Consider the following 11,910-nt stretch of genomic DNA (forward strand, 5'->3'; position numbering starts at 1 on the left):
AAGTTCAACAGGGTAGATGTACTTAAGGAACATGAGACTTCAGTTTCAGATAAATAAAGGCAAATATTGCAAACTACACAAAAGGCAGCTGCTAAAGCGTTTAAGTTTCAAAATAGAACAAACAAAACAGACTACTAAATTGTCAATTCCACTTAGAAACAAAATATTAATTCTAAAAATAAATCTTAGGTCGTTTTACAGAAGAACAGACAAAATTGACTAACTTTTGTCAATATCAAATAAACTGAGAACTAAAAGGAAATTCTCAATCTCTCCTTGTTGTATAGCTTAGCTTTTCAAACAGTTTTAACGGTTACTTTAGTCTGACAAAAGCCGAATGACGAATTAGCGCTTTCAGTCAGAGATTGAGCATGCACCGCTTTATTGTATTTCCAGACTTGCTTTCGGCACAATTTACAGTGCGCGCTACTCTGTTTTTTGTCAGACTTGAAATAGCTGAAATACCTTCACACTACGGAACTTCTGTGGCCCTTCCATTCGACAATCTCTCTGGAATTGGAACCATCATCTGTTTTTTCTTCGGTAACCTTCGCTCACGCTCTCGGTTGATTTTTCTCTAGTCGGCACACTCATTTCCTTCATTACCCGGGCTGCACGGCTGCAAAAACAAATACACGTGCGCCTTGGCGCTTGTGCTGTACGTAACAAGTCACGTGACGTGACGCTGCGGCTGTGATTGGTTTGGCTCTGCGCTACTTAATTTGGATTGGCTGTTCTTTTTTCTTTTTTTAAGAGGACAAGAGAGATGAGGCCTATCGCAATAGTTTCATTTTTCTATCGAGAAAAAGTTATTTCGCAATACATATTGTTATCATTTTATCGCCCAGCTCTACATGACACCATTTCCAAGAAGAATGGAAATCTCTGAACTAAACTGACTGAACTAGTTTACGTGAAGTGGGGTGTCCACACAAAACTAATTTGACTAGCTGGGGGTCTTATTCTGGTTCACTGTTTTGCATAAAAGAATATTAAAGAGTTTCAGTTCTGACAACTGTATGGTCGTTGTTTCTGACACGTGCTCAATGTGAAGCACTATAAAATCACTGCTTCCTGCAATGTAGCACAAACAATGTTTTCTTTATAAAACTGAAATAATGCTGTCAACTACAAGGGTTTAGAAGTGCTGCATTTATTAACCTTCGGAGAGACTCAGCGAGCTAACTGTAACTTTAACCTATTCACTTACATTTCATAAATGTAGTTTAGTTGAAATGACTTTAAATGAGAAAACAATATTTCGAATAACCGTATATAAAGATGGACATGGACATGGTCTGAAAACTAAAGTTAAGAAGTGCCTTAGACCAGCAGTCTTTCTAATGGCAGCAGCTGTGAGCAACTCCCTGGTTTCATAAAGAAGTTTATTTACATCCACGGGGAAAACAAGAAAGAATGGGTGACATCACAGTTGCCGTGTCCATCTTTTAATACAGTCTCTTGTTTTGACGTAAGAGAATGAGTGATTTAGCTTGTGCACCTGCATACATTAGGCCAAAGCCACATATGCCTATAGACTGGTTGGCAACCCCTTGGCAACCTCCGTTACCTAGGGAAAATGTGTATTTCTGGTCTGGTTGCTAGGCTGTTTGTTGAAATCAGTTCCAAAGAGAGTGCTGCCCTGAAAATCTGCTTGTGATTTCTTTGGTTGCCCGCAGTTTAGTAAATAGACTGGTTCTTATATAGCGCGTTTCTACTCTACCTACCCACACAAGTTTCACTATGACTACCACCAACCACTCACAACCATTCAAGAAATAGTCATGTTTTCTTAGTAACCAGTGGTTGCCAGGTAGCTGCCAACCAGTCTTTAGGCTTGTATGACTTCAGATGACTTGAGAAAACTGACTGATGCACCCTGGGCCCACATCTAGCCTTTTAGCCCTTGTACAAACCAAAGGCACATGATCATACATTATCCATGATACCTCCTTTTCAAAAGATTGAAGTGATGTTGCTTTATTTTAGTGATGACATCAATAAGGTTTTCCAGCTGTGAAAAAAGCTGGTCTAGATCCACAAATGATGCGGACTGTCTTCATGGGCGAGTACTACACATTTTCACAAGTAAACTAAACGTAATCTTTAAAGACTTGGAAAACCATCCTCTTCATGGAACTCCATTTATAATGTTGTGTAAACAAAACTTTCTTTCTTAGATTCATGGTGAGAAGTTAAGATGGATTATATCTAACTGTGATATTGATCTCTTTGGCAAATGAATTAATGGGCTACATTGTGCTAGCCCTGCGACAAACTGGTGACCTGTACAGGATGTACCATGCCTCTCGCCCATGTTAGCTGTGATAGGTTCGAGAACCCCAAGAACCCTGATAAGGATAAGTGAAAGAGAATGGATGGATGGCTGGATGGACATTGTTCTCAGCTTTCATGACTATGGTATATAGACTTGTGGAAGCAACAGTGTGGCTGATCAGGCTTGACAGATAGTGTCGTACACATTCACGAATCCCCTCGCATTATAAAAGTGCATCGTAGGCTTTAATTACTGTGGGTCTTTAAACAGAAGTTATGGTAACAGTATAGGAATGGTCAATAAAGTATCTATCTATCAATAATAAAACAGTAAAATCCAGAATAAGGCTGGTAACAGTGTTGAAATGAATGACATATAAGTTATTTTAAACTAATGAAAAAAAACCTGTCAAATTTCACCTGCCCTGGTCAAAGGCAGCCAGCAGAAATACGTAAATTGAAAATCTAACAACACTGGCCTGCACACAAAGTGGCTGTACAAATAGTCAAAGAGAACACTATTGCACCTGCTTGAAAGCTGAGACATTTCAATTTCAGAATGCAAATGGTTTGAGACTTCCACTGCTAAAGGGTCATGCCCTGCAAAAATCAGGAATCACCTCGCTGAGAGCAAAACAATCTTTGCACACAGTTCAGTTTCAAAAACAGAGGATTAAAAAAATGCAATTTCACCTGAGAATACGTGCAAAGAAAAATGTCAGACTTCGGAGAATTATTGTTCCATTGTCTGTGTTAAAGAGTAAGCAAAAGGGGGAGATATTTAGTGAGTGGATTTGAACAATTTGAGGAATATGTGTAATTCTGATACAAAGCATGGGCAAAACCTATCCTGTTTCTAAACCAACAGATAAAATAAGGTTATTGTGAGATCAATAACGGTTCTTCTTTCTTCAATCAGTCGGTGGGAAAAGCAAGTACACTTCTAAGATAATCTGTCTAGCTTCTGTTATTTATATCAACAAGAACAGAGTCCACGTCATCGTGCCAGTTATAATTATCTTAAATCAACCATTAAATCAATTTCTGCCTACTATTTCAACTTTAGAATAAAAAGAAGCGATATTGCCTTTCTCACTTTTTTTTCTTCTTTTCAAACATTTTGTTTGAATAGGCTTTACTAGAATAGGCACTGGGCAGCTGGTGTTTATGATTAGTGTGAGCTCAGCATGGTGGATAGTTGACTGAACCATAAAGGAATGCACCAACTTTTTCCAGTTGCATCTCTATACTGATGCCTTGGCTTCAAATATCAGAAATCAGATCCAACACTGGTATTAAATGAATAAGCTGTGTTTCTGACTGTGAGGAAGCAACTGCAATGCTATACCCATGCTAGCATCTCTTTTTACTGCTCTCACTGTGAGTGCGCCTCCTCACACACACACACGCACACACACGCACACACACACACACACACACACACACACACACACGTGAGATGGACATCACCAGGTGAGAGACAGGTGAACTGAAATAATACTAAATGAGTTTGAGGATGACATGTAATGTGATAATTCAATAAAAGCAACATAAGAGTGAATGCACAGAGTGTGAGAGCTGGAGAGGAGCTTTTTGTTGGACTTTTTCAGTTGTCATCTTAAGCAAAAACAAAACAAGTAAAATGCTAAGACTTTTAATTTACAGCATTTTTAAAAATGTAATTTTAAGCTGTAGTTCATTAAGATCACAGAGCCGCAGCATCCATTGTTGACCAAAAAGATAGACACTTAAATTAACAAGACAACAGACCTAATGTCATTTTTTTGGGTTATGAATCTGCTGATAGCATTAGTGTCAAGTACAGCTGCAAATGCTGTTCGAAGCCCGAGTTTTGACAGTGTTAATTATATAATAATTTAATTAAGTCATAATTAAAATTACTGCTTTTGTGACTTGTTTTTGAAATTCACACCCTTTCCAGCTGTTTCATAAACAAAAAACAATTATTTATTTAGCTACATCCATAATTATTTAGAGATCTGGTAACATTGCAACATTTCTTTTAAGTATAACAGTATGGCTGCATGACACACATAAGCAGTAGACATATAAAGACACATACAATGATACTCAGTCAAAAATAGCATGCCAGAAATTTGTGCACATTCATTTTTTTCCCTTCTGAATTAAGGATGGTTAAACTAGATTTTCTATTTCAGTACAATATCATATGCTTTTATATTACAGACAATCACCTAAAGCCAAAAATAAATATTTATAAAGGACCGGGTTGTGCTATCTTAAATCACTAGTCCACAGCAAGGACACGCACAATGCCCACGTTGCCAGAGCAACAGCCATTTGCCCTCTTTGGCTGAGTTGCTTCCAAAAAGGAAGAAAAAGCGAATGCTATTGTAGCTGCATAAATATGAGTACGCCATGATGGCTAAAGGGCTACTAAATCAACATACCATCCAAACTTTTGTCGTTCTTTACGTGAGAGAAAAGGACAGGGCATGATGGACTCTGAGGAAATCTGAATTTTTGAGGAGAAATAGCTACAGTTGTGATGACCCTACAAAGACAGCCTTTGTAGGTCATGTAACTCTGGGTGGAGTTGAAGAAGCCCAGCCAGCTGGCTGATTGTGATTGTGGCTTAGAGTGTATAAAGAGCTGGCCTGGCCACGTTTTCTAGCTCTCTTCTCTCCTCCACATGACAGGCAGGCTCCTGGGCTGATGGACTCTTTATTCACACATCCAAGCATACACTGCACCACTGATTTATAGACTTTTCTGCTTTCATCTCTCGTCAATAAAACAGTTAATGATAAATATACTTGTGTGGACTCCCTCTTTTGTTGCAAGCTGGAGTTACTTGTAACACAATGTAAATTTGGTGAAAGAACACAACTGAGCACAAATTCCGGGCTTTTATGCACCTTAACTATAAAGAGGTTCAAGAGATTAAAGATGATTGGAGGACAGTTTCCTACCTGTGCTAAGGTTTTCAACCACATGAAAGCAGTGGTTCACCAACTTTAGCGTTTGTTTTTTTCTTTTGTGTGTGTGTGTGTGTGTGTGTGTGTGTGTGTGTGTGTGTGTGTGTGTGTGTGTATAGGACTGAAATGATTAAAGCTGGTGAACCACCAAAGTTGCATACCACTTTAAAAAAAATAGTTATGGTGCGGCCAACATTTTTTATGGAAAATGCTGTAGACATTTTTTCTCTTATCAATTTAAGATGAAGGGCAACCACAATGCTGCCCTTGTGGCAGACAATGTGGAAGTGTCACATTTGTAATTATTCAATCACTTTAAACATCGCTAAACTTTAAAGTCTTACTTTAAATAGAATATACAATATCAGCTTTTAATCAAGTGAAAGAGTTAAATACTCTGGTTTCACTTTATCAGTGTCACAGGAGTTTTCTCTGCTTTACTTGGCTTTTTGTTGAAACTTTGTGATTGCTACAGGTACACAATCAAAGACAGATTAAAAAACAAAACAAAAAAAACATGCCACATATTATAATAAAATGTGGGTAAAAAAAATGGGATTTTGAGTTGAACTTACTTCACTACCCTGTATTACTCACTTTTTTCTATCCCACTGTTGTCCTTGTTTATTCCTTTTTATTTTTTATATTAACTTCTCAAATATTTTGATTTATTTATATACTTTAGTTTAATTTTCCCTTTTATTAATTTTTTTATTTTGCCAATTTTAGTTTTCCATATCATACTAATTCACACGGAGCTAGGTGTTGGTTTTTAAAGGAGTTCAGGTGTTTATTTCAGGTTCTGGGTTTGAAATTTGAGATATGGTGTTGCCTTTTTCCAGATTATAACCCCTCAAATGGCTATACCTGTCCCTGGTTGAAACAGCAGTATCCCCTACAGCCTCCTTTACGCTTGCCCTCTCATGCACCCCAGTGGTTTCAATTAATTTGTCTCTCCCTGAGCCTGGGCCTGAGAATATCAACCCAGGAGACAAGTCACCCATTACTGCTAGGTCTCGGGCTCCATTTAGGCTGTATGGCTGAGGAAAGAATGCCCTGACACTCTGAGGATAATGAAACAATCCTCTACATCTGGGATGAGAGCTGTACAGTCAGACATCTGTGTTCAAATTAGAGACAGTGGATACATAAAAACTAGGACAAAGAAACTTGATGGGTGAGTACACTATGAGCATGAATTTGTGCAGAAGGTTGCATCAGTGTGTCCTTATACTGGGTGATTGGTCTATATTTGGTTACCGAGCCACCTGGATCCTTCGTCAGACACTAACAAGCTAACTACCTGTCACACAAACAAGGGATATATGTGTGCCGAGCACTGAGAATGAAGGTGAGTCTCTGCCTTATTAAAAAAAAAATTGATGCAAAGAATGACACAGCAAAGACAAGAGCAGAAGGAAAACTGGCAACGTGTTCATGAAAATTACGCAGTTATGCAGGTTAGACCTTCAGCACAAAAAAGCAGATTCTAGTGTGAACACTGGCTCTGGAAATCTACTGCAGCTTTGAATTATTTTTCACAGTTTTAAAGACGAAAAAATTCTATTCTTCGGCTTCTGCTTCCACATTTATGGTTATTTTCGCAAACAGCTACACAGTCATTCTGAAAACTTCAGTGTTGCACTAAAGAAGCGCACGCAACAAGAACACGGCAATGTGACAAAAAAGAAGGTCATTTTTCATTCTACATTTTTTTTCTTTTACTGGCACCTAAGATTACAACAACAGCAACACACACAGAATTCTAACAAGTTGTGTTTGCCAAAGAACTTACTAATACTCAAGGAAACACACTGACATTTCCAACTTTAACTTTGGGGGAATACTGAATTGCATTTTAGGCTGACAGTGAGCATGTATTACAAGCTTTCTGGCACAAGTGATGGGGCTTGTAGTTCACTGTTTACTTTCTGAACACTTACTAAAATGTCACTTTAACAAAAGTTGTCTATAAGCACAAACGGTGCTAACATCCTGGTCTCTAAGATGCACAAAATAACATCACTAACATGCTGATGTTAAGCAGGTGTAACAACTGCCTTGTTCTGCAACTGCAACTGCTATTGTATTTCATATTTATTTGCTTCTCGATGCCTGTTTCTCAATAGAAAAATAAGTGTGTTGTATATAGTGTTGTATATAGCCAACAGGGTCAACTTTGGCTCATTTACAGAGATCAAAGAAGAACGGACAAAGAACAAGTAGATATAAGAAAAAGTCACATGTTGTCACATGTTTCAAAATTAACAAGCCACAAACAGTAAGGCTTTTTTCAGTGTTAACAAGTGCTAATTAGAGCCAAACACACGCTACTGCTGGATCTGCTGTGACTGTATTTCTTTTTTCAGGTATTTGGTGATTAAACAAAGTATTGGACACATTAATATTTTTACCCAATCAGAAATTTAGGGATCCCAAGACTTTTAAAAATTCACCATGTGAGGAAATGCAAGGATATGTAAAAATTCATGGCAAATAAATTTGATAAATTTCCAAGTCAGTCCCCGTAGAGACCATGAATCAGCAAATCATAATCACCACAGTCACATTCCTTAAAGAGATTTAACAAATCCTTCATTTTGCTTTCCTTCACTTTTGAATATTATTGGTTAAATGCTAAAATGATCCCTTTTACCTGTAAGTAACGTAGAACTAGAGTGTTTCCAATAATTACTTTAAATGACTTTTTAATTATTTTAGACGACTTAGTTCATCACTTGAACTCCACATTTCAAGAAAAGCACACATCTTATTTGTACTATTTGGCCATTTTATCATTTTCACATATTGAAGGTTGGTACTAGAAATATATCAGTTACTCGGTCTTCCTGCTACTGATTGAATTTAATTTGAATACAGTAAGTGAGCTTTGAAAACGTGGCCAAGGCTCTAGACGATTAAAGAACAAAGGTTACCTGAGTGATATAAAATAAAACTACATTTAAAAATTAATAGTGAAAATATCAGCAGCAGATAAAAGAGACACGTTCGATCTTTAAATCATTGCATTTTTAACTGGTGACTCATTCTGATTCATGGGCTTGACTCTAAAACACAAAATCACATGTTAAGGTAGATGTGGTTTTGATCTCAGCAGGAAAATTATCAGGTCAAAATGTCATCCTATCTTGCAGTTTTTAAGAATAGAAAATTTAATTTGTTCATCCAAGTCTTACCTGTAAATCAAAAATAATTTAGATTTATTGTGCGAGTTCCATATGTGACGTGTTTATGAAAAAAAAAAAAACATAAATGCAATGACCTCATGAAGCTAGTGGACAACATCAGTATATTTCAGAGAACAACTATATGTACATAATTTTGTGTGAAAGTGACAAGTCGCCTGACAGATTAACTGAGTAACACACCAATTGAAGCCTTAACCTGACTCAATTTCCTGGTGCCAAGCCTACTAAGACTGCCATTTCTGTAGGCAGAGAGGGTGAGTAAATTCACATTTATTTATGCCAGCATGGACATACAATGTCCCAGTGGGCCTCAAAGATCTACAAGAGCGCTGGTTCTTGACCAAGCATGAGTTCTCTGGCAAAACAAGGTCACTCTCCTTAAAAAATCTCCTGTGACTATTGAAAAAAAACAAAGAAAAAAGGAAGAAATGGTGAAAGAAGAAAAGCAGTTATCTGAGCCTCACATGAGAGCATACGGTGGTGTTACACTGTGATTGTCATCCAGCCATTATAAGAGCAAAGGTCGCTGAATTCAATCAAGACATTTTGTCATCCATTATACATGAGACTATGGCTAAACAACAGTGCAGCTCCTGGGTCTCTGGGCTATTGTGAATGGATATTACAAGACAGTGTTTTTTGTGTGTAAGAGCCACATTCCAGTGTTACTCCCTTGAACTCTGCTAAATGACTGTGTCCTAATCCATAAAAAAAGTGGTAAAATGTTCTGGCAAACAGGATTTGTAGAGCCTTTGTTAATTCAAACTGCTGTCTTTATTAACATAAACACCCCCAAAAAGTATACAAAATTATTTAACAGGCTTTAATGTAATCCCTGTCATTGTAATCCATGTCTATCATTATCAGCTGGTTACGAGCCAATTTCTGTGTCTGTTCTGCCTTTTTTTCCTTTAAACCAATCAGCAAACTGATTACAGGCAGTACAAAGAGACCAGTGACTGAAAGACATGTCAAGAAAGCAAGAGTGTGCTTTCACTGGCTCAGCTAATTTAAACATATAAACAGGAAAATGTTGAAAGTAAAATATTATTTCTAAGAGAGAAAAGAGAGAAAATTTGAGTCTTTATTTCAAAAATTGGGACAGCGGGCACAAGTAGCAATTTCACTAGTAGTGTTGAAAAACACCTTAGGACTACCTCTGCTCTTTAAAACCAATTTTGAAATGCAGGTAGCCTTCACATCTCCAACTAAAGTGTCAAAAGAAACTAAAATTTACTTTGAGTTGAGCATATAAATGAGCTGATCTCTACAAACACTCAATTTTTTAACAGCATCATTTATGCCAGCAGACAGTTTGAAAGAGGAGTTAATCTCATTTTAACGGGACATTGTCTAAAATGGAAAGACAAGAAATATTAAAAATAGTTGTTGAGAGGCCAGCATTGTTATAAGAGAATAAGACTAAATTAAAAGCAGTGGGAATTTCACAGAAGTAAAGGAATTTAAAATCCAAGAGCTAACCACATGGGTAATGGGAGACAGAGTCAGATAACGGGACAAGTTACCAAGAATCGAACCATGATCAGAAAGAAGAATGTGTTTGGAACAAATAACATTAATATTTAAACCCAAGGTAAAAACTCTGTCCAATGTGTGTCCTTTGTAACGTGTGGGGGAGGACACATGAAATGAATGAAAAGGATCCACGATACTGAAAAGACCTCTGTCAAAGATGATATCGTCAACATCACTGTGTCACCAAATATTCCAGTCTGGATAGCTTCACAGTGAAGGATAAAAAATCACCCCTAAAAAGTAAAGAAAAACTATTTGGGCCATTTTCTTTTTCATTTTTAAATCTGGTCTTAAGATCCACTTTTTCAGTTTAGGTTTTAACCCGGTATAGAAATGTTGATTTTATTTGGATTTTATTGTCTTTTGATGTTGGTGTTCTACATTGTTTACTGTTATTGTATTTTTATTTTTAGTATTTATATTTTTTTCTTATTTTATGTTCAGCACTTTGGTCAGTGCTAGTTGTTTTTAAAGTGCTTTATAAATAAAGTTGGCTTGGGCATGTGGACAACACACTGCAGCAGAGTAAAAGGGATAAAAACTGTCAAACATTCTCTGAAAGACACAGCAGTAAGACCTCCTCTTTGACCAGACACTCAAGGGTGGCATATGATAGAGCAACCACCTCGGGAAAGTTTGATAAGGGATGACTTATTCGAGTCACACTGTCAGGTTTCTGTAATTAATAAGAAATCCTTTAACTTCTAAAACTAGAAAAAACAACATGGTGGGAAGATAAAATGTTGACACTGAGGCTTTGAAATGTGGAGTTAAAAACCACTGGGTCATGTCACAGGGGCTACATTTTACTGTCTTCACTATTTCGTTCTCTTTCTGTCTCGTTAACAACAGCATCTCTCAAGGACTTGTGTCATTTGACAGGTCAATATTAAGTTATACAGTAAATAGATTGCATACTGCAAATATAATATAGATATTATATCTTTCCACACACATCAGACCATGTTTGCTCCATGAAAGATGATCTTCACAGTGGCTGGTGGGTTGTTCCACACTGACGGGAGACGCTGGTGACAGGATTCAGCATAGACTTTTTCAGAAGAGAAGGTGGATAGTTTTGTTGCTGTGATTTCCTCAGAATTTGTGAAAAGCCCGTGAAAACCATCATTTAAGACAAATTTTTCTCAAAGTCTTGAAGATTGGAGCCATGAGAGCTGTGACTGGTGAACCTTTCACTCTGGTGACCTCCATGTATTCTTCATGTTGCTGCTCCATTACACAAGCTCAGCACTTAATTGCTGTGGCACAGTCTGGCACATGCAGCGAAACTGTGTTGCTGCAGTCAGCAGTCCACAAGGCTCATTTTCACATCTCCATCAGTATTTTACCGCCAAAAAGAGAGAGGCTTCCTGTGGAGATACCTTTTACATTCTCTTGTCATTATAATCGATGGGAAAATTGCTACTGGTGATCATTAACTTAGGCCACTTCTGACTGCAAGTGGCACTTTGTTGAGAGGTTTCAACTCGTTTATCATCCACTGAGCCTCTCATTTTGGGCTAATCTTCTTACCTCAATTAATGATAATGAATTCAGGATTTTCTACAAATGTGTCATTAGTTTTGATATCAGTTAATGGTGCAAAAATAATAACAGCCAGACAAACAGTCATAACAAAGACGAGAAGAAAAGAATACAGTGTAATCATCCTCTTTAAAACAATAAACTAGCTATTTAACTTTTAAATAGGCAATGTTCTGAAAAAGCAATACCCCAAAAAATGTAACAGCTATTCCTGACAATTTCGAGTGCATCACGCTGCATTCTTCACTGAATGGAGGTACAGGCCCTTAACGACATTATAAACCCTGGCTCACCTTGGATGACAATATTTTTGAATATTTGTGCTTTTATTAACAACTGCATGGCTACATTTTTTCGAAAAGCTGAGGTTTAAAAAGAAGAAG

At 37.2% G+C, this 11,910-nt stretch overlaps 1 protein-coding gene across 1 annotated transcript in view; it reads right to left on the reverse strand.

Moving 5' to 3' along the window:
• Nucleotides 1-11,910, reverse strand: part of LOC116327044 (contactin-3) — a 106,455-nt gene that overhangs the window by 94,109 nt on the left and 436 nt on the right. The gene's annotated exons all lie outside the window — the stretch shown is intronic.

This window comes from Oreochromis aureus, linkage group 5, assembly GCF_013358895.1.
Source record: "Oreochromis aureus strain Israel breed Guangdong linkage group 5, ZZ_aureus, whole genome shotgun sequence".
In the NCBI taxonomy this organism is placed as follows: Eukaryota; Metazoa; Chordata; class Actinopteri; order Cichliformes; family Cichlidae; genus Oreochromis; species Oreochromis aureus.